The 23,598-nt window shown below is 39.8% G+C and overlaps 1 long non-coding RNA gene and 2 pseudogenes across 1 annotated transcript; 1 reads left to right on the top strand and 2 right to left on the bottom strand.

Moving 5' to 3' along the window:
* Positions 1-709: 709 nt before the first annotated feature.
* Positions 710-3,647, bottom strand: LOC145656505 (TOG array regulator of axonemal microtubules protein 1 pseudogene; annotated as a pseudogene).
* A 6,823-nt stretch (positions 3,648-10,470) lies between these two features.
* On the bottom strand, positions 10,471-11,281 carry LOC145656504 (adenosine receptor A1 pseudogene; annotated as a pseudogene).
* Positions 11,282-18,181: 6,900 nt separating this feature from the next.
* LOC145656513 (uncharacterized) lies at positions 18,182-22,959 on the top strand. The gene is made up of 3 exons (XR_014122169.1): positions 18,182-19,056; positions 22,123-22,379; positions 22,614-22,959. It is a non-coding gene; the product is annotated as an uncharacterized LOC145656513 (long non-coding RNA).
* Positions 22,960-23,598: the final 639 nt, after the last annotated feature.

The raw sequence follows: 23,598 nt of genomic DNA, 5'->3' as shown, positions 1-23,598 counted from the left end.
TAAATTACCAGTTCTCTTCTTTTCTATAAGTATGTTTTACATCAAATTCGGAAACGTACAGCCTTGGTGGAAAAAAAACAACAACTATCGATTATATTTTTGACGAAGATGCTACCTATGAAACTACATTCACAACGGAGCTAGTTATGTAATGTAATGCAATAAATGTAGACCTGTTTTATATAGTCCATGCAACAAAGTTACACAGAATCCTACAATTAGTCTACCTTAAGCAAATCCAAACATTGCTGTGAAAAATCACTTCAGGGATATATTAAATACGTGCCACCACCTATGGTAGACATTTGACGGTTAATAACGCCTAATAAAAATAAACATGTTTTCTTCCAGTAAATTTACATTTACGGCATTTAGCAGACGCTCTTATCCAGAGCGACTTACAAAAGTGCTTTGTCATTTTCTCATAGAATACGTCCTAGTATTCCCAGTACAGTAGGTTAGAGTCCAATATACCAATGATCTAGACTACTGTAGAAATACAGGGATCACTGTAGTAGGAAATCAAGAAACGTGTGTTGGAGCCTTTCGTGAAAAAAAACATATAGCTAGGTAGAAGCATGATGCAAAGTTGACTTTGGTATTGACACCAAGAGTTATATATGCAACCAGGTAACTCGGGTTTACTCCTTTGTGCTCTATTGGCCTGTTGTTTCCATTAGGAATTACTTGACGTTTTTGTTGTAGGGTGCTATTCTCTGCTTATCCACTAGAGGGCAATAAAACGCATTTATTCTGAATGAGCCACACTTGACCAATTCGTCAACTAAATGAAATGTGGGTCATGCAAATTTCGCACGTCTGCCTTTCTTGACTTTACACTGGGCGTTTCTGAAATGGCTGTCAAACACAATAGACTTCCTCCGCAACTAGTATTTAATAAGTTATTAAGAGCATGCAGCAGATAGAAGATTTCAGTAAATAGAGGATATTGGTAAAATAAAACCTAAATAAGAGAAAAAAGGAATAGACCAGTGCCAAACCCCAAAAGCCTGTTTTATTTAGCAATCAGAGTAGTTAGAATTTTTTAGGTGCTTTTGTCAAATGCTTGGTTTTAGAGTTAAAGAGTTAATTAATAATTATGCCCTGTGGAAGTTTGTGAGAAGCAGTTTATTTGGGCCTTTCTGAAACTATAAAATCAAGCATTGTACAAGAACCACCTATACCTCAGTTGAATTTCTATCAGTTTACATACTCTCTCTCAGACATATCAAACATCATTTCAAACTGGACTTCCATCGCTAAGCCCAGATCTTTCTCAGGACCAAATCAGTTACATCTACCACTCAATCACTTAGAAGCATATCTTTCAGAAATTAAACTCTGGATGAAACACAACTTTCTTATGTTAAATAGCAACAAGACCGAGCTTATCATAGGCTCAAAATCAATCCTGAGTAAAACTGGTTCTTTCACTCTAACCACTGATGATATAGCTATGTCCCCTTCCCCTGGTTAGAAACCTGGGTGTTATCCTCAGTGCAATTCTTTCATTTGTACATTGTACATTGTGTATATAATCATAATATACATATATTGTACATACATTGTTAATATATTTTGTACATACATAGAAAATATATATTTATCTGTATATATATTTTTTTTCTCTATGCACCCCTGGTTCTCTTCCTCAGTTTGGACAGAGCACTCTCCACCATTTCACTGCGTGTTATACTGTGTATGACTATGTATGTGACGAATAAACCGAACTTGAACTTGAACTTGGCACCCATGTTCATGCTACTGTTAAGATGTACTTCTTTCACCTGTAATATTACTAAAATCCAAAATCCGTCTGCTAATAAATCTCTCATTCATGCTTTCATCTCTAGCCTCTCAGACTACTGAAACACTGTCCTTGCAGGCATTAGCCCTTCTCTCCTTCACAAGCTTCAGATGGGTCAGAAATCTGCTGCCTGTCTTCTCATTCAATCCCAGGTACACCAGCACATTACACCCATCCTCCAGGATTTTCACTGGCTTCCTGTTAAGTACCACATTCATTTCAAATCTTCCTTTTCAAATACAAAGCTCTCCATCGTCCAACACCTAAACTATCTGATCTTTTTGACTACAAACCCAATCGCTCTATCAGATCTTCTTCTGCCGGGCTCCTTACTGTTCTACACCCAACCTTCATAGCTTTGTTGATCAGGCATTATTATTATTATTATTATTATTATTATTATTATTATTATTTTAACATCATCATCATTACCATCACCATTGGAGCATTACCTTATGTCTTAGCAGTGTCTCAAGAAAGCAGAGATGCTTAAACGCATGCAGAGGAATAAGGATAAAAGGCACAAATAAAGTGAAAACCAGAAACAGACTTAGTTCATTATTTCCATTTACTCAGAAATAATGAAATAAGAAATAATGTACAATTGTACTGTAAAAAAGGTAAAGTAGCTTGTTGAGTTTGGAGCTGCATTCAAAATAGTACATTCTCTCATTTTTAACCTTATTTTTCCTTTTTTGTAATTCTGTGTGTGCATGTAAAATTAACTTCATGAGGTAATCACCCACCTTATCAGATAACTTTGCATTTGATGCACTGCAAGGCTGCTTGTTTACTAAACATGGGAGGAAAGACCTCTCCCAGGGTAGCTTGTTTTTCGCCTTCCTAGCGCTAACTACTCTCTTGTGTGACTGGAGGCCATCTGTAAGAGAACCAAAGCTGCCGTAGCCACTCAGTCGATCCGAATCTGGTTCTGTGTGGTGGCTCTGTGCACTGTTAACTTTCCCTCCATTAATAACCCAGTTCAGGTCAGCTCCAGAGCCAAACTGAGGTATTCGCCGTTGACCAGGCTTGGGGATGACCAGTGCGTATTCCACCATACCATCTGCAGACAATCGGGGGAGAATATGTCTGGCTCTTCGTGCCTGTACTGCAGCCATAAGTCCCTCCACATCTCCAGTGAAGTCCAACCTGTCAATGGCCTTCATGAGTAGCTGTTTTTTTCCTGTGTCAAGACAGCAGTCAAAAACAGCAAAGAGCTCCAGAGCAGCATGTCGGACCCTCTTTTTATTGTCTGCAAGATAAGGAGCCACTACAGAACACAGATTAGGGATATTGAAGTCTTTTCTGGGGTGTGTGAGCATAGCAGCTGTGATGATGTTGATGACATCTTCTCTGACTCTGGAATTTTTGTGCCTTAGCTGTCCTATTACAAGTTCCAAAACTTTCTGTGGACCTACAATCCTCATGAGGTGACGAAAAATATTCATGTACTCATTCCGGGGAACAGTCCGTGCGTCCCCCAAAGTTTTGAGGGCCACACATACAATCTGTTTATAATGTCTGTCCACGGCGTAGTCCAGGTTTTGAACCAGGAGGCTGATAACCTGTAAAGTGCCATACAAGACTTTGAAGTTTGTATCATCCAGAAGTCTACGTAAAAAATTGATGAATTCCACAATACTGTCAGAGGAAACGGTTTTCAAGTCCAGCTCTGAAATAATGTTCTTCAGCTCTTCTACCCCATTTGTTCGGCTCTGGTAGTTCTCGTGATCAAGGAGTTGTTCGTGTAACTCCGGCGATATTAGCGCATAAATCATCATTGATCAGACTCATTGATCCAATCACTGATTTGGAAAAGCAATATAGCCAGTTGGCTAGCTAGCGCACTTCAGCAGCGTGTTGGATAGGTGCTATATCACCAAGTCAGTTTGTCAGGAGCTCAACTTGGAAAGAATCCGTTAGCTAACTAGCTAAGCTAGTTAACCTAGGTTAGCAATCGCAATCGCAGTAACGCTACAGTTCAAGCAACACTGTCCAGTATTGTTGACAATTAGGATATTTACAAAGACTGTGTTCTCCAACAAGAATAAAAAGCACTTTCCTCTTTTGAATTCCAGTACGATCTTGAAAGTTGGGTATATGTAAACACATAGACTTGCTCGGAATTTTCTTCTCAGACCATCTGTTGTAGCTCAGTACACAATGCTTTCTTAACAAAAATGTACAGGACATTGTGCAATTTTATGCAACTAAATTACAATGAAAATAGTACTGAAACAGTTCAACATGAAAAATAATGGGGGGGGTCATGTTATAAAAATGAAGTGACTCAAAACTTACACATTAGGCAAAACAGTTCAGGTCTGCAGAAGGGCAGTAATGTAAGAAATGTAAGGCTGTAACTTTCATCTTTGGTTATATCTTAAATTTTGTCTATAAAATTTCTAGATTCCTTTGATCAGAACTTCTCAGGGGTCATTTTTTTTCACCAAGAGGTATAAAAACAAGACGGGTGTCTAATTCCACAGTGATAACATTACCCAAGACTTCATAATCTTCTCCCTTCATTAAACATTCGACACACTGTCTAACTGCCTGGTTTCCATAAGCAAAACCACACGGCCCTATTATTAGAGACATTAGAGAGATAGATTGGATAGAATTCAGTTTGAATATATTTTTCACTAAAATGCTTGTGAAACAACTCTAGAAAAGCACACACTGACCCCAGATTATTAAAAACAGTTACATATGTTTTGCACAAAACCCCACCTTTTTACTGTTTGCGTGCTTACAAAGGAGAAATAAGTCAACAGGATGCCATTGCCTCGCTGAGCTTGAAGTAAACACGCAAGGTGATTTTCAGTGGCAAGGAAGAAACAGTTCCCTAAGGTTTCAACAGCTTAATTAAGACAAACTTCACATGCAGGCACAGGGAACAGTGAGACCTTTATCACAATATCTGCTTTGGGAATATGATAAATTATCTCTTAACGCCAAACAACAGACAACCTTTCTAACAATGGAAACTAAATGTTGTAGATATGTTGCCAAGAAACATGTAGTGTTACAAACACTTTGTAGATATTTTAAAGATCATTTTAGTGTGAGTCAATGTTATAATGTTAGCTACACCATGCAAGAAAATTAATCTAAGATAGATACCTAGCTTTACCAATTCAGCTGTATGTAAAATATATTTTAAACATCTTGCACTAATGCTTGGAACATTAGGCGTTTGATTACATCTGTGTCTGCGATTTTGAAAGTGTTTTTATCTTCCCTGTTATATCTACTATAATGCCCCATGTTGTGCAGTTTACCAAAGAGTTTTGGGGTCAGCACATGTCATGAATTACTTTCAGGTGAACAAGATATGTCATACCCTTTTAACCCACTGGTCCCTTTCTGCTTCGTGGGAGGTTGTAACCAGAACAGCACACTGTCTCTCTTTTCTCTGACAACCGACCCTCTCTAGTGAATCCTTTCTATTTGTTAGGTCCTACTCTCTGACCAGTCTGTTAAATCAGGGGGGAATCTGGATATGGTGAAGACTTGAGTTTGAAGATAAAACACCTGACAGTACATTAATCCTGTCTAAAAGAATACAAAGTTTAGGTTAGGTTATTTTATTCAACTGCAATTTAGTATTTCAGGTTCTTTCATTTTTAAATCCTTCCAATACAGCTATGGGAGAAGACAGTAGGCTATTCCAAGATTTATCAATTTGGTGGTTTCACACAAATACTACAATATATTGATGGAAATTGGAATATGGAATAGAAAACAACTTGTAGCCTAACACAAATAAATAAGATTCACAGCTACATAAAGAAAAAAAAAGGTAAAGTAGCTTGTTGAGTTTGGAGCTGCATTCAAAATAGTACATTCTCTAATTTTTAACCTTATTTTTCCTTTTTTGTAATTCTGTGTGTGCATGTAAAATTAACTTCATGAGGCAATCATTCACATTATCAGATACCTTTGCATTTGATGCACTGCAAGGCTGCTTGTTTACTAAACATGGGAGGCAAGACCTCTCCCAGGGTAGCTTGTTTTTCGCCTTCCCAGCGCTAACTACTCTCTTGTGTGACTGTTCCATGCTATTACCGTCAAAGTAATAAAGTATTTGAAGGTATATTAGGTCTACGTATACAATTCTGAGATTACTTTTTGTTACGGAGTAGCTACAATAATAAAACCTAGACAGTCAGATCCAGTGCAACTGTAAGTAGCTAGTTAGCTAGCGTTAACCTAATGAACCAGGATAGATAGGTTAGCTAACGTTAGACGGTGTAAAGCCAAACACACTCAGCACTGATGGCGTATTTGCCTTAGCTAGCGAGCTAACTACACAGCGGCAAAAGTCATTTGCTGGCTGTAGTGTTTGTAAGTAACACAGTAGCATTTACAATGTAATATTTAAAATTATATCTTGGCTACAAAACACAGCCAGGATCCCCGTTTCGTTGATTTGGTTGGGCTGCCAAGACAACAAAATAGTCCGCTGATGCTTTCGTTAAAGCTACAGTACTCCATCTCATGTCAGTGTCTATTTAGCTGCTATTTTTTTATTAGTTTCTGATAGGATCTTTAGACTACGTCCGATGCTTTTCTTTTGTTTTCGATGCTTTTGAAATTATCTTAAATTACCAGTTCTCTTCTTTTCTATAAGTATGTTTTACATCAAATTCGGAAACGTACAGCCTTGGTGGAAAAAAAACAACAACTATCGATTATATTTTTGACGAAGATGCTACCTATGAAACTACATTCACAACGGAGCTAGTTATGTAATGTAATGCAATAAATGTAGACCTGTTTTATATAGTCCATGCAACAAAGTTACACAGAATCCTACAATTAGTCTACCTTAAGCAAATCCAAACATTGCTGTGAAAAATCACTTCAGGGATATATTAAATACGTGCCACCACCTATGGTAGACATTTGACGGTTAATAACGCCTAATAAAAATAAACATGTTTTCTTCCAGTAAATTTACATTTACGGCATTTAGCAGACGCTCTTATCCAGAGCGACTTACAAAAGTGCTTTGTCATTTTCTCATAGAATACGTCCTAGTATTCCCAGTACAGTAGGTTAGAGTCCAATATACCAATGATCTAGACTACTGTAGAAATACAGGGATCACTGTAGTAGGAAATCAAGAAACGTGTGTTGGAGCCTTTCGTGAAAAAAAACATATAGCTAGGTAGAAGCATGATGCAAAGTTGACTTTGGTATTGACACCAAGAGTTATATATGCAACCAGGTAACTCGGGTTTACTCCTTTGTGCTCTATTGGCCTGTTGTTTCCATTAGGAATTACTTGACGTTTTTGTTGTAGGGTGCTATTCTCTGCTTATCCACTAGAGGGCAATAAAACGCATTTATTCTGAATGAGCCACACTTGACCAATTCGTCAACTAAATGAAATGTGGGTCATGCAAATTTCGCACGTCTGCCTTTCTTGACTTTACACTGGGCGTTTCTGAAATGGCTGTCAAACACAATAGACTTCCTCCGCAACTAGTATTTAATAAGTTATTAAGAGCATGCAGCAGATAGAAGATTTCAGTAAATAGAGGATATTGGTAAAATAAAACCTAAATAAGAGAAAAAAGGAATAGACCAGTGCCAAACCCCAAAAGCCTGTTTTATTTAGCAATCAGAGTAGTTAGAATTTTTTAGGTGCTTTTGTCAAATGCTTGGTTTTAGAGTTAAAGAGTTAATTAATAATTATGCCCTGTGGAAGTTTGTGAGAAGCAGTTTATTTGGGCCTTTCTGAAACTATAAAATCAAGCATTGTACAAGAACCACCTATACCTCAGTTGAATTTCTATCAGTTTACATACTCTCTCTCAGACATATCAAACATCATTTCAAACTGGACTTCCATCGCTAAGCCCAGATCTTTCTCAGGACCAAATCAGTTACATCTACCACTCAATCACTTAGAAGCATATCTTTCAGAAATTAAACTCTGGATGAAACACAACTTTCTTATGTTAAATAGCAACAAGACCGAGCTTATCATAGGCTCAAAATCAATCCTGAGTAAAACTGGTTCTTTCACTCTAACCACTGATGATATAGCTATGTCCCCTTCCCCTGGTTAGAAACCTGGGTGTTATCCTCAGTGCAATTCTTTCATTTGTACATTGTACATTGTGTATATAATCATAATATACATATATTGTACATACATTGTTAATATATTTTGTACATACATAGAAAATATATATTTATCTGTATATATATTTTTTTTCTCTATGCACCCCTGGTTCTCTTCCTCAGTTTGGACAGAGCACTCTCCACCATTTCACTGCGTGTTATACTGTGTATGACTATGTATGTGACGAATAAACCGAACTTGAACTTGAACTTGGCACCCATGTTCATGCTACTGTTAAGATGTACTTCTTTCACCTGTAATATTACTAAAATCCAAAATCCGTCTGCTAATAAATCTCTCATTCATGCTTTCATCTCTAGCCTCTCAGACTACTGAAACACTGTCCTTGCAGGCATTAGCCCTTCTCTCCTTCACAAGCTTCAGATGGGTCAGAAATCTGCTGCCTGTCTTCTCATTCAATCCCAGGTACACCAGCACATTACACCCATCCTCCAGGATTTTCACTGGCTTCCTGTTAAGTACCACATTCATTTCAAATCTTCCTTTTCAAATACAAAGCTCTCCATCGTCCAACACCTAAACTATCTGATCTTTTTGACTACAAACCCAATCGCTCTATCAGATCTTCTTCTGCCGGGCTCCTTACTGTTCTACACCCAACCTTCATAGCTTTGTTGATCAGGCATTATTATTATTATTATTATTATTATTATTATTATTATTATTATTATTATTATTATTATTATTTTAACATCATCATCATTACCATCACCATTGGAGCATTACCTTATGTCTTAGCAGTGTCTCAAGAAAGCAGAGATGCTTAAACGCATGCAGAGGAATAAGGATAAAAGGCACAAATAAAGTGAAAACCAGAAACAGACTTAGTTCATTATTTCCATTTACTCAGAAATAATGAAATAAGAAATAATGTACAATTGTACTGATTGCAATCCCACAGTTGTTTACCAACAATTATGTACATACTGTACTTTATACTGGTGTGATTCCTTCATTCACACTGTATTTGGGCAGAGAGCTAATGAAACATAATAAAGTGAGGAACACTAGCAAACACTGAGTCAAGTATAAAAAAAAAATGGTATGTTAAAAAAAATTCCTAGTTATGATTTCACTTTATTTTTTTATGGTTGATGCATCTTCATAAGTGCATTACTGACAAGCTTTAGTCAGAGAGGACATAAATATCTTGGTGACTTTGTCCAAGTCTTGGTGTGTTTCATAGAGAAAGCTTTGTTTTCAACATGGCTACATGTTGGCTACTATACTGAAAAAGCTTACAATGCCTCCAGAATACATGGCTTCAGTATTCATTTGAATGTTATAGCAAAGGGGATATTAAATTAGAGAAAATGTATAACTGAATATTACTGTTTTGGATTATATAATTATTTAACGTTTGAACCCTGAATACAACATAAATTATACAGCAGTTACAAAAAAAGTCAAATGGGCTAGTTGATGTCCTGTGGAGACAAGAGCTGAATAAACATGAATTAAGTGATCATTTCCTGAAGTCATCCAGCACTACTTACTTGCATGCATTGCTCCTCCCTTACAAACACAGAGCTGAAAGGCAAAATCTGGATGTAAAAACCTGTTTCTGGTGCCTGTATAAAATGTTTGGGAAATGTCTGTGTGCGTTTGCATGGCCTTAATTTTGCCTATTAGAAATGCTACACTATAATGGCCTATAATGCTATTAATCAATGTCAGACTATATAAATGTATTGTTCCATTAGTGCAATTCTTAAGCAATGTCATAACTATAAATACTTCATTGTATGTAGTAGGCAAATGAATAAATGAAGTACATCATTGGTGAGTAGTTATTGTGGAAACCAAATTTGTATTTTTATGTGATTAATGAGCAGCCCTTTTATTTTTATATATATATATATATATATATATATATATATATATATATATATATATATATATATATATATATATATATATATAATTGTATAGTGTGCATTGTCTTTAACATTCCTAACATATCCTCATTAAAACTGCATTTTGAAGTTAGTATCAAATAAATGCTTGAAATTAACTACTATTAATGTATATTGTACACATTCAAAGTTACTCATTTAAGTGTGTTCTGATAAATAAAAAATCATGATGACTATAAATAATATTTTATAATGAGATGATGCACCATCATGATTGCACACTTTGGATAGCAGAGTGGTGCAAAGAATACTGTTTTTCATATTTGTATGATACCTGTGGACTAGTTAGAAAGAACTACTTTGATCACTGAGTAAAGAATTATTTAAAAATGTCTTGTACACCACATATCTGTTTGCCACTATAAATGATTTAATTCCATATTCTAGCCTCCCCCTCTTGTCCCAGTGGAGTTATAATGTTTCATAATAAGTTACAATGGGAGCAGACTCTGACAACAGCACACTCTGAGCATGTATACATCTACAAGATCCTGATTACTGGTAAAAATCAGTTTGTCAATAAGTGAACTGAAGTGTTCACATGCACAATAATAATAATGTGATTATGTAAAAAAGGACAAAAAAGCATATGAAAAACAAACAAACAAACAAACAAATTGCTATATGGGATCAGTGAAATCGGGGGAATTCTCTACAATGGACCTGATCTTAAAACCTTGTCCTCTTTGCCCGGCTGCAGAACAAGAGAGCCCATATTCCACTTACACTGACATAAAAAAAAAAAAATAGAAATCTGATAAAGCTGTTCATTTGCCCAGATTAATTAATTAATTAATCTGGGTTTTGCTTTGTGCGATGTAGAGCCGAACACTGATAAACGTTTACGTGACATTTTACATAGGAGTCTTATTTCCCTTTGCAGGGGTAAATGCACTCAGTGGCATTTGCAGTAAAGCACTGAATTACATTCAAAATAGACATGATTTATAGAAGCAAGCATTTCAGTTTGCTCAGAAAGTCCCCTGGATCCAGTCAAATGTTGTGCTCCAGCGGAGTACCAGGACAGAAGTGATCTTTGTCTAGTCTCTCACTCATCTGTGTGTCGATCGGAGGAGCCTCCTTACAGCAGAAGTATTGCTTCCAGAGCCGCTGGAATGCCGTGCGGAACTTCTTGATGCGGAATGCATACACGATGGGGTTGACGGCGGAGTTGCCGTGGGTGAGCAGGATGGCGATGTAGAGAAGGAACATGGGCTTCTCGCAACCAGGGCTGAAGAGTGTGATGCAGTTCAGGATGTGCAGTGGGAGCCAGCTGGCGGCAAACAACACAAGCACAAGCGCAAGCGACTTGGCTAGCTTCAGCTCCTTGTTGTAGTACTTGCTGGGGTCGCCATGGCCCACACCGACCTTCTTGTTCAGTTGCTTGTGTGATGGAAAATATTATTTGATCATGTATTATCATGTGATTCATATGTAATGATTCATATATAATCATGTTAATCCTTTCCATCATATAATCCTATATGAATGGTTTAGTCTGCAACTGACTATAAAAGACAACTCCCAGTACACAGTTAACATGTAAAATGAAAAGTTATTTACTGATCTAACTTAAGCTAAATAGCAACTAAATCTTTTGAACATACAGTATTCTATTTATTATGCACATATGGTAATTCTATCCTGACTCATGAAAATGTGGAATTCTGAATTGTGTAACGTTTGTAAGAAATTGTAGTGACTTTGCTATATCCTCTTCCTCAGAGCTGTTCACAACGGAAGCATCTCACCTGCGGACTCTCGGGGTTCTCGATCAGGTGTTCTTCCAGAAGAGGAGGAACCTTTTGACCGTAGAAGAACTTTCCGGTATCTTCCCCAACCTGCCCCAGGTCTACAGTCTTCATGGTCAGTCTCTCTGTGTGCGAGCGTATGTGTGTGCCTGCAAATCCGCTCCATTTGTCTTAGTGTGTTTTCAAACCTACATTTCTGAAGCCTACTTGGTGTCTAAATCATAATCAAGATTAAAGAAGTGTAAAACCCACCCAAACTGGGAATTTAATGACAGAACAATATCAGCTATCGGCACCATGCCATTACTGTGAGCAGGTATGGACTGGAGGCTGTACATGTTGTTTCTGCGGTGGCCTTCATGACACAAGTAGAGTTCTGTTGCCCACTGACACAACTTTCTAACAAACCACATATACACTGGCTCGCTTAAACAGATTCTGTTTTGTGGCGTTGCATTTGTGTTTCAGTGAATCTATGTGAGTCCATGAAGAGGCTGAGGGACTCTTCTATAGTTCAAGGCATCGGAGACATCATGGTGTCTAGAGTGAGCTGGCTAGTGTTACTCCCTTTCTAGTTCACATCATCTTTTGGTGCTGTCTAAAATGAAGGGGTTGTTCTGTGTAGTGTGGGATATACTTGTTGCTTTACTTGATATGTCAGTAGCTCATGTGTTTGTGTGTGTGCGTGTTAGTTTGAAGACGCTGCAGGAGAGGAGTTCCAGGAGCAGGTGTCTCACCTGTGCAGTCAGCAGAGTCAGGCACTGGAGCTCATTAAAAATAAACGCAAAGACCCACGTTTCACGCACCTTATACAGGTAACACTTTTTAGAGGTATAAAGCCTTTGGACAAACCTACAAACACTAGAGCTTCTGCCATATTTGTTAGTGGGCTGGGTTGTGAATTGGTTGACCCATATTTTGAATTGGAGACTATCCAGTCTTTTATATTTGACTTTTATTGCAGCACATAACTTCTAGTGATGCTGTTTTAGGTATAAATTGGTGTTGCAGTCAACAGAATCCACATTTGGACTTAGATGTCCTTGGCTCATTCGTGTGTGTGTGTGTGTTAGGAATGTGAAGCCAGCCCTCACTGCCGCCGACTACAATTAAAGGACCTTCTAGTGTCTGAGATGCAGAGACTCACCAAATACCCCTTGCTGCTGGATAACATCATCAGACACAGAAGGCATGTATAGAAACCCTCACATACAATGTATTGAACCATGAAAACACTTCAGTATACACACACATACCAGCTTACCAAGGAGGCAAGCACACACACCCTTTCTCCTGGATTAACACTAGTATGTGCCCCCACAACAGCTGGTTCTCCAGACCTGCAGCCATTGCTGAGGGCACAGGCGTGCTGCCGTGGGATACTACGAGCTGTCAATGAGGTCGTCAGGGAGACGGAGCACCGGCGACTGCTCAGCCGTTATCAGCGCAGGCTAGACTTGTCCCCTCTGGAGAGGCAGGCCAGTCCTGTCGCTGCTCAGTTCAAGGTACGGCCTTACTATGTATCCACCATCTGCCTTCCAAACAGCTTCTCTGGTCTTGGAGCACCTGATCCAGAGTATGAATTATTAACTATATTCTTTTTCTATGTAGAATCTGGACCTGACCACTAAGAAAATGATCCACGAAGGACCGTTGACTTGGAAAGTTAGTAAAGATAAAGCTATCGGTAAGAGATCATCACAGCTGAACAAATCACTGTTAACTCTGGGGAATGCAGCTATTGAGAGCATGGTGCTATGCTGACTTGGAGTTATTTGGTTCCCTGCTACCTCACACATGACATGGTCTGAATAACTGTGTGTGTGTGTGTGTGTGTGTGTGTGTGTGTGTGTGTGTGTGTACACCTGCATCTGCCTGTATGTTCATACGTGTGTATACACATGTTTCAAGGACTTTTAATGTGAATGGATGCTTTCAGTGATCTGTGTGCAAGCTTGCATACATTTTTGTTTTTCCTCTTGCAAATGATTACTTGACAGGTCCATTCTCACTCTGTGTGTGTGTGTGTGTGTGTGTGTGTGTGTGTGTGTGTGTGTGTGTGTGTTCCAGACATTCATGCTCTGCTTCTCTCAGACATGTTGGTGCTACTCCAAAGGGGTTCAGGTGACCGTTTGATCTTGCGATGTCCAGTGCGCTCACTGGGTGGGGTTTGGGGTAGGAACACGGACCTCAAAACCCCCTTTTGCCCCGTTGTTCGCTTGGATTCATCTCTTGTCAGATCTGTGGCTACAGGTATATTTGTAGTTATTCTTACAGCTATGAATAGCCAGAATAGATGAATGGGTCTGGAATAACTATGTCTTTATTTTATTTTTAAAAAATTAAGAAGCCAGTTAGAAATTGCATTTGGGTTAGTTTGAATACATTGTTTGACAACCTGCTCTTCTCTATCAGATAACAAGGCCTTGTATGTGATCAGTACATCAGAGAGACAGATATACGAGCTGGTGGCTGGGACTTCCTCTGAGAAAAACACGTGAGTTTGTTTTTTTGTCTCTCTCTGACCCACCATCTTCTCATCAAGGTCAACCAGTCAGCACTGCTGTGTCTGTTTTGTGATAACATTTATGGTGTCAGGCCATTTATGTTCAGATGATTTTAACAACATTGTGCTGTTGTAGAAATTGGGACCTGATGGCTTTAGCGATGTTTCCACAGATGGAAGAACCTGTTAGAAAAGACCATCTCCTCGGCCTCTGGAGGCAGTGAAGCCACCAAGCAAGGATCAACAGCTATCCCAACTGACCAATCAGAAGCCTACATGCATACTGGTGGGCAGGGTTATGTGGGAGGACGAGCTAAAATGGCTGATGCTGCTCTTCAAGATGGTAAGAATTTGTTACACTCCGTTACACAGTCATTGTTGCACTATGATAGTTAAACAGTATATTTCTGGTGGTGGTGGTGGTGGTGTTTTTATAAATAGAATTTTAGCAGGCTCAGATATTTACCAACTTTTTTGCACCCTTTGTGTTCTGCCAGTCAGGACACTAAGACTGTTGATCCTTGGATCCTTGGATCCTTTAGAGGCTGCCAGTCAGAAGCAGAAAGTGACATCATTGTCCTCACAGCAAGAAGGGCAGGAGATGCCTTGCCAGTCACCAAAAGGCCGTTCACACCTGGAGATGCTGAGGCATGAAACGAGGCCCTGCCAATCACGAGCAAGCATACGGCAGCGCATGATAAAAAATGTGGATGGAATCTTTCAATCAATGAAGGGGCTGATGAAAAACCTGCATCAGCTTAGGGTAAAGTGGATATATTACTCACGCTCTCTCAAACACACACACACACACACACACACACACACACACACACACACACACACACACACACACACACACACACACACACACTATCATTGCAGCTAGCTAGCACTTTCATGTTATGTTTTAAAAGAATGGCTTTGTGCACTTGTGAGATCCTGGTTAACTCCTTGTTTTCATTTTCATAGGAGATTGAAGCAGACCACTGTAGACTGCTCACAATGGTGAGAAAAAAGTCACCTGTCAGTCAGTTCAGATGACACCATCCATGGGTCTTCCTCCATTATCAGGACACCATCTATTTATCTTGGGTCGAGCGATGGTAAGTGTGTCAAAGAAGCCATTTATAAATACTGGGGCTAAACCTGTTTAATGCTGTACCACAATTCTTTTTGATTGTACCAAACAAAAAGATCTAGTCTGGAATCACTATAATAATTTGGGGTTGAGTTTAAATGGAGCACACAGTTGAATATTAAAACATCACCGCAGATCTTGGGTCTTGCTATTGCCAGACTGAAAACTGGCCTTCAAACCTGTAGCAATTCCCAATTTTAACTTTAAGAATTTTATGTATTTATTTGAATAATGTTTAGTATTGATTTTGGAGTTGATGTAATTATGTTGCTTATGGTGTACTACCCCTGCAGACTGTGGCAATTGTATGGTCATCTTTCCAACCTGTTTAGGTAACGAAGAAGGGCCAACAGAACCAGTTCAGCCCAAGATCCATTCTACAGGATTTTGATTTATTACACGAGACATTGTAAAGAGTTTTACTTACACATTTGAAACATGAACACACACATACTAAGGGTGTGGCATTCCTGCCATTTCATACATCCTGTGTAGCTCTTTACTAGAATCCCAGCATGCCTTTCTCCTGGGAGAAACCTGCAAATATTGTATTGTCTGCAACTGAGAAGAGAGACAGGACAGACGAACCTTCAGCTCATGCACCGAGTTGGAATAAAAAGCATTCAAATGAAAGTCCAGATATGTGAGGTGTTTTTTTTTTTATTAGGTAAAGCTAAAGTTGGAACAAGGGAACTGAGGTGACAGTTTAAAAAAAAAATTAGTCAATGAAGATGAAGAAATGGAACTAAAATGAGACTGAAAATGTATGGCTGAGGAAATGAATCTGCCCATTAAAGGGACCCCCCCCCAAGCACTTTACCCAATACATGTATGTTAATACTCACTCACGTCATCAGTGACAAACTGGCAACCCAACAGGTGCCATTTTGCTCGAGGACCCATAATCAGCCCATGTCAACTTGACCCAAGATTGTGGCTCTCTTCGCCTTATGGAATGTGTGGATGGGTGACTTAAACAAATTCAGGTTCTTTTTCACTGGGACCCCTGCAAGACACATGGGCTCCAAGAGAGTATTTTGCATTAATATCATCATATGTCTATGTTGTATCCTTTATTTTATAAATTAACACTATGCGAGAGCAAAGAATAAAGAGTGTGGAAGGAGTTTATTTTATTTCTTTAAGCGTTCTACAGAATAGAAAATAAAGGTTTGGCCTCTCTTTACGCACAATGGATAAGGCAGGGCGTACTGGGATTGCCATTGTGTTGTGGCAAGACATCATCTTCACTGCTCATTACTGTATACTTATTTGTGCAGCCCTGTTCTGGACTGACTCCTGTCAACATTGCAGGGAACAAAAAGGAACATATTTGTTGTCTGATATCATGTCATTACCTATGAAGGGGCACCTTCTGTGTAGTGTAAATACTGTGAAGCTCGTCCCTCACCTCTTGAAATGGCTCAGTGATGCCAGGGTTGGTTTTTGACACATATGAAAGGATTTATACTTTGATCTGTTAAGATGTTGGTAGAAGTGGCTCCTTTACACTGACTCCAGTTTGGCCTTTGTTGTATAATGGCTAATGTTATGGTTCAAAAAAGAATGAAACTGTCCAAGATCAGTGTTAAGGACCAGGTTCTACCTTAATCTAGCTGCATCTGGATGCTAATAGCCTAATGCTAGATTATGCCATCACATTTCCCTTTTATAAACTAACCTGTGAAAGGGAGAAGGAAGAATGGCCCTCTATCCTGTGTGGCTTTCCCACTCCCATGTGTTGGGACTGTTTTGAGGGTCGTTGGTGTAATTGGATTTTGGGGTGAATGTGGACCGGGCTTTGACAATTGACAAAATGTATAGAGCGGCTGGTCCATTTTTGGCTTTGTATGCAAGCATCAAGATTTCAAATCTGATGTGGTCAGTTACTTCATACTGCCAATGAAGTGAGCGCAGCAGTGGAGTGACATATGAATTTAGGAAGATTGAAGACCAGTGATGCAGCTGCATTATGGACAAGTTGTAGAGGGCTGATGGCTCTTAGAGGAAGACCAGCAAGTAGCGAGTTGCAGTAGTTTAGCTTTGAGATTACAAAAGACTGCACAATTACCTGGGCAGCTTCCTGTGAAAGAAAGGGCCGAATCCTTCGTATGCTACAAAGGAGAAATCTGCAAGACCAGGTCAGATTTGAAATATGAGTAGAGAATGACAACTGGTTGTCCAAAGTTATGCCCAGGCTACGAGCAGCTTCAGATAGTGATACCAGGGAGTTCTCGATGTACATAAGCTTGGCTTTACTGGGGTTGAGCCTCAAGTGGTGGCTGTCATCCATGACACAATGTCAGTCAAGCATGCTGAGATAAGTCTGGAGACCTGCGTATCGGAGGGTGGGAAAGAAAGAAATAATTGGGTGTCATCAGCATAGCAGTGGTAGGAAAAGCCATGAGAAGATATTACATCACCAAGAGAACAGGTATACAAAGAGAAGAGGGCCTAATACTGAGCCCTGGGGGACACCAGAGGAGAGTCTACATGGATTGGAAGTGGATCCTTTCCATGTTACCTAAATGGACTGAAAACATTTCCATGCAGAGGCAGTCACACCAAGGCTGGAGAGAACAGAGAGGAGAATGTTGTGGTTTACTGTGTCAAAGGCTGCTGAAAGGTCCAGAAGAATCAGGACAGAAGACAGTTTGGCAGCTTTAGCAGCATAAAGATTCGCAGTCACTGCTATGAGGGCTGTTGAATGTGCTGGATTGTAGCCAGACTGATGGGGATCATGCAGCTACTTCTGTGTGAGGAAACCAGATAATGAATTGTAAACTTCTCGTTCAAGGGCTTTTGAGAGGAAAGAGAGAAGTGATACTGGTCTGTAACTGGTTATGTTGGTGCTGTTGAGTGTGGCATTCTTGAGGATTGGTACCACCCTGGTGGTTCTGAATGCAGAATGCAGATCTCTTGAGATCGTCTAGAACAGAGTGGAGGCAATGGGATCCAGCGGACATGTCGGATTGCTGGAAGTCAGGAGTTGAAGAGTTTTTCTGAGCAGAGAGGGGAAAAAGAAGCCAGAGAGTTGGATGTACAGGAATGAACACTGGCTGAAAGAATGGGAACAGAGGAAAAGGACCGGCGGATTGCTGCAACCTTCTCCTCAAAGAAGAGGATCAGACAAGGTTCAGACAAGAAGCCTTGAATTAACAGAATCTAAGGCAAAAATAATTAAACTCAGAGCCTACCATACCCAATCAGAGAATGATCCCGGAGAAAAACCCAAAGGACTACAGGCCATCTTTTGCGCCATGCAGTTTACGTTAGCTGTCCTAATTCTCTAGGATCGCTTTCTAAATACAACGCTGCTGTATTGAAGGTGGCCCGCAACCCAGATAACAGTCGGTCAACGATCAATAAAGAATCAAATCTACAAAAAAAAAAAAAAAAATGAAGCTGAAGCAGGCGGTTAAATAATGACCTAAACTATGATCTGAAGTAGTATGGTAGAATAGGGTGAACAACGATTGAAAGCTGTATATTCGGTGAGTGATAACCTGTAGAATATTGAGGAAAGGGATCGGGAGTTTGGGACGGCGGGGCGACACAAGGAACATGGGGGAGGAGAAGTGTTGGCATGGGGCGTAGTCGGTGTAGTAGCCACGGTTTGAATGAAGGAGACGGAAATATGTGTTTCTGTGAATAACAGATGAGTAGCTGTTCCCGCAGGCAAAACAGGGGAAAACGGAGTGGAATTGTTTGGTTTAGGGAAGGTGCACGGCCAAAGGAACAGACAAGAAAGTGCGACGAGTACGCCTGTTGTCTAATAGTGAGTGTAAAGAAACGTGGCGTTAAAACTGCTCAAGCGTATAAGAGTGAGGATAAATTATATGCTTAGGTGAAACAATATTATGCATGCCGTAATGGAAAGTAAAGCATACGTTTTATGCTCTCTCCATGATCCTTAACGCTCTTCATTTGGATGGTTTTCCAGCCGAATAGCTCTGATTCGCAAGTGTCTGGGTGATGAATGATAGTATTCACACACGCAGCGGGGCTCAAGGCATTGAACCAACGCATAGTGGAAGAGTTGGGAACGGATCATGGATTTTACATTGCACTGATCTTAAGATGTAACGTATTGCCTTTAAGGATTACTTTCTTTATTTCCATAGAACTGGGCAGTGTTTTGCAAAATTTCACGACGTGGATGTTGAAAAGTGCATTTTATTCCAGTCTGGAAAACCCCTGCGCTTGGATTTTCTTTGTGCCGCAAGGTCCTTAGCATTCGGATGTAGCCCCTCGCAAAGAAAGGCAAGTCGCCTAATTTTTGTAGTCTTTTTTCCCCTCACAGCGAATTGAGGGAACGACGCCTGTCTTCGCTTTGTGTTTTTCACCTTTTAACTTTTGGAGCCAAGTAAAACTCATTTTAAGCGTCGCATTGTCCTGTCCGCGTCGCTGTGCTCTAAGCCTGCAGTAATTTAATAGTTCTTGGCGTATTGGTGGATAGGGTTATTGGAATACGGTGAACTCGGTGCTGACATGCAAACAAAATGGAACCGGATTGATGAACCCTGCTGGGTATTCTTTCATTTCCTTTGTGTGGAGTCTCGTCAAATTGTTTCTTAAACCCAAATACTTGATTTCAATAAAATAATTCTTAATGTTTCCACTCATTTCACTTGTTTATTGTTTTGGTGGCTTGAAGTGCATGTTTTAATGTATGCTTACAGCAGTAATCTTTGTAGCAGTAGACGCAAACTGTTTCCACCATACCTTATTGCAGTCTTCATTGGAAAATGGGTTTGGCTACGATTTAATCCTTAGCTCGCCTAACTCCAGTAAACGCGAGAGAGAACCGATACTGTGTGTCAAGCAGCGACTTAAGTTGTTGCAAAAGCTGGGATGTAGATAGTCCTGGTTATGTATTTACAATCGAACACCAACTTAAACTTTTCTTAAATGTAGGTGCGGCGTAAACTGCCTTAGATTCATGGATATTTTGATTACTGTACCAAACTTGGTCCAGTCCCAGCATTCGAGCTTTTCAATGAAGGCCTCTAAGCCTCGGCCTGTCTTTGCGTGGGTGTTGGGGGCGCCCTGAGTACCTCCCCTGCAATTCTTGTCCACTGTTACTCTGAGGCATTTAGGCCTTACCCTGTGCAGACAATGATCCGCTGAGCTGGTTACGTCGCTTGGCGACAAGTAATTTGAGATCACTGTTGATGGTTTACACCTACCTACAAAATGACAATGGGTCAAAAAAAAAAATGCATTGTTTCCAAACCACAGAATAATGCAAAGAAAACACATTCATGGTACTAATGTTTTAACTTAGGATTAGTTAAGAAATCAGTATTTGGTGGAATATCTCAGATTTTGATTGCAGCTTGTTCATGCATCTTCAGGTGTTCTCCACCAGTCTTTCACACTGCTTGTTAAATAAGCTTTGATTACCTAATCAGAATCTCATTAAATACAAAGAGCTGTACATGTGGTGGAATTCAACAGACTGTGGAATTGAAATCATTGCCAAATGCAGAGATACTGATTGGGACTGATCTCTTAATTTTCTTCGAGAGTTATGTTTTTATATATGAGTTTTTATTCTAACCTTTATTATAAAATGCATGGGGTTATGGTCCCATTCTATTCTGTTCAAACGTAGGCCTACTGTTTTTACAATTCCTGTGAGAAGCGTGTGTGTGTGAGAGAATCCAAGAGCCCCTATTTGAGATTGATGCGTGGCATGTGTTGGGAGTCTGCCCTCGACAAATGGTATCCTTGACTGTATTACCAGTTTTGTAAACAATCCCTGACAAGTGGGTGAGTAAGAAGTGCATGCACACAGACACAGCAGAAAGAGGAGGTCTGTGTTTTTGGCTTCCTAATCAGGAAAGCTTGCGTTCCCTTCATATACAGCCAATCAGAGAGAAGGGGACAGACATTTAGAAATAGAAAGTGAGGAAAGTTGTGGTTCTTCATTAAAGGAATTGGATTAAGAGTCACTATTCTTAAGAATGTGTTTAGTACCTACTCAGGCACACACAACAGCTTCTTCAATGACAGTTGCTGCTGTTATTTTAGAGCTGACCACACACACAGACCCAGGTAAACATACGAACAGCTCACTGACATATTTTTGCTCTCCCCAGAAATAGGGTTGTGTGGTTAAAGGTCATGTAACCATAGAAACCTAGCCCCCACACTGTTCACTGCTCCTGTACCCTCTTATTCATTCCTTTGGTAAGAGCCAAGCTTGGTAACCCTGGAGATGATGGGAGATGGCTGGTGTGTGTGTGTGTGTGTGTGTGTGTGTGTGTGTGTGTGTGTGTGTGAGAGTGATGAGACCTTGTGGTGAGTGTGAGAATTGTGAAAGTACCGATTCACAAAGTTGTTGAACGATGAGCCTGTTTTTGTAAATTGCTTCCTTAGGGTGAAAAACATTTAATACCTTGAAGGTGAAGTGGTGTGTAATGCTATTTTCTGGTTTGTTCATTATTCTTGCACAGTTCAATTAATAGATGAAGACTACAACCTTTGTTTCAATTTTCAGTGTGTATTCAAGATGTTCATTTTCAAAATGTGACTCAATTTTATACTATCACTGTTCTGGGACATTAATGGATTCATTGAAATATATAAAAACAGATCTTTATAGATCTCTACATATTATGGTGTTGCTCTGATTTTATATGCACTTGTTCATTCTGAATGAGAACAGATTGTAGTGAAATTGTGGGCACTTGTAGCTCACCTTTAAGAGCAGATAGAGCTTTGTGCTGACACCACCAGTCTTTGGTTTGATTAACAGGGAGCGTGTTCACTCTGAGATGTGTTGCTCTGGATTATGGTATTTGCTTTAAAGGTATACTTATTACTCTTCCTCCCTCAGGTTAGTCCTCCTCCTCCTCTTCAGCCTTCAAAATAGATTCTCTCAGGAGTAAGGTTGAACTGCTGCAGCTGCCGCTGGCTCTATCCTCTAAATCTATCTCAGAGCGCAAAACTCAACTGGGCATAGCAACAAAATGTTCCAGGAGGCGGAGCTGGGGTCCACAAACCCCGCCCACTGGCCCCAGACATGGACAACGAGTCACAGTACTCGGGCTACTCCTACAAGTCCTCCCATTCCCGTAGCTCTCGCAAGCACAGGTGCGTATGCCATTTCCCGACATTCTTCCCTTTTGCCTAAATGTGGGTGGGCATTGATGTTTTGTCTAGAACATACAAATGTGAATGTACACTACTGCAAACACTGAGGGTACCACCGTATCGTTATTTAACGATTATCCATTTTATGTTGCTTTATGTACCAACTTGGAGTATACTGTGTATATAAATGTTTATATACATCTGTGTGCGCATGCGTGTGTGGTGGTGTTTCAGGGATCGGAGAGACAGGCACCGCTCTAAGAGCAGGGACAGCAGAGGGGACAAATCGGTCACTATCCAGGCTCCTGGAGAGGCCCTGCTGGACACAGAGTCCACACGTGGAGATGATCGAGTCCATGTTTTCACTTCATACCTCCTCCAGCCTGGAAAACCATTCCACTATAGCTTCAGACCATAAAAAGTCTATAGTGCTTCAAAATATGAATGATTGACTTTTTTTTTTTTTTTTACTGAAATGTTGGACTGGGCATCTCATGTCTCCTCATGCAGTGTCAGAAATTTTGCTCTAAAATCTCGCAGTACACATATACGCAACACGCGTATAAAAACAACCAATAGGGAACAGCCTGCCATAGCTCACATGCCAACTACAAATAACAGTGGTATAGCAAAATGAGCATGAAGTATGTGGGACACAAAAATATTTTGTGCAGTTGTGGCAGCAGATAGAATGCCTTTTTGATGTCACATTTTTGTGACAAAAGCACAATATCTTAATGATCTAGCATGATAGTTTCCAGAAAATCTGTATCATGTAGTCCGATATTGAGAACAACTATCGATGGAGCACTGTGCCATGGAGTTTGGTCAAGGTTTCAGATGCATCGTCTTGTACAGTTTGAAATGCAAAACAATGTTTAAGACTGCTGGAATTGCACAGTGCAAAGGCAGGTTGGGGTGAGTACCAATGTTAGCTGGCATGCTTTTGTTGTAGACTTGATGGCCGATTCATTGTCTTTTTTCCAAGTCAAGCTTCCACACATTCACACTTGACACTGTAACCTCATCAGCATGGTATGTTACTCTACAAGTCAAGTTTTCAGAACCAACTGATGGTGAATGACATCTCAAAACTATTCTTGTACGTACTTTTTCAGATTTGAATTCCTTACTGAGAAGTTTGAAAGAACTTAGGAGTCGTTGTTGAGTTAAAAAAAAATGTGTCTGGAGTGTGAATGGCCATCATAACTTGCATTTT

This window comes from Electrophorus electricus, unplaced genomic scaffold (genome assembly GCF_041902795.1).
Source record: "Electrophorus electricus isolate QZ-2024a unplaced genomic scaffold, ASM4190279v1 Scaffold71, whole genome shotgun sequence".
Lineage (NCBI taxonomy): Eukaryota > Metazoa > Chordata > Actinopteri > Gymnotiformes > Gymnotidae > Electrophorus > Electrophorus electricus.
Note: the sequence above shows the minus strand (reverse complement) of the source record. Positions and strands in the feature narration are given on the sequence as shown.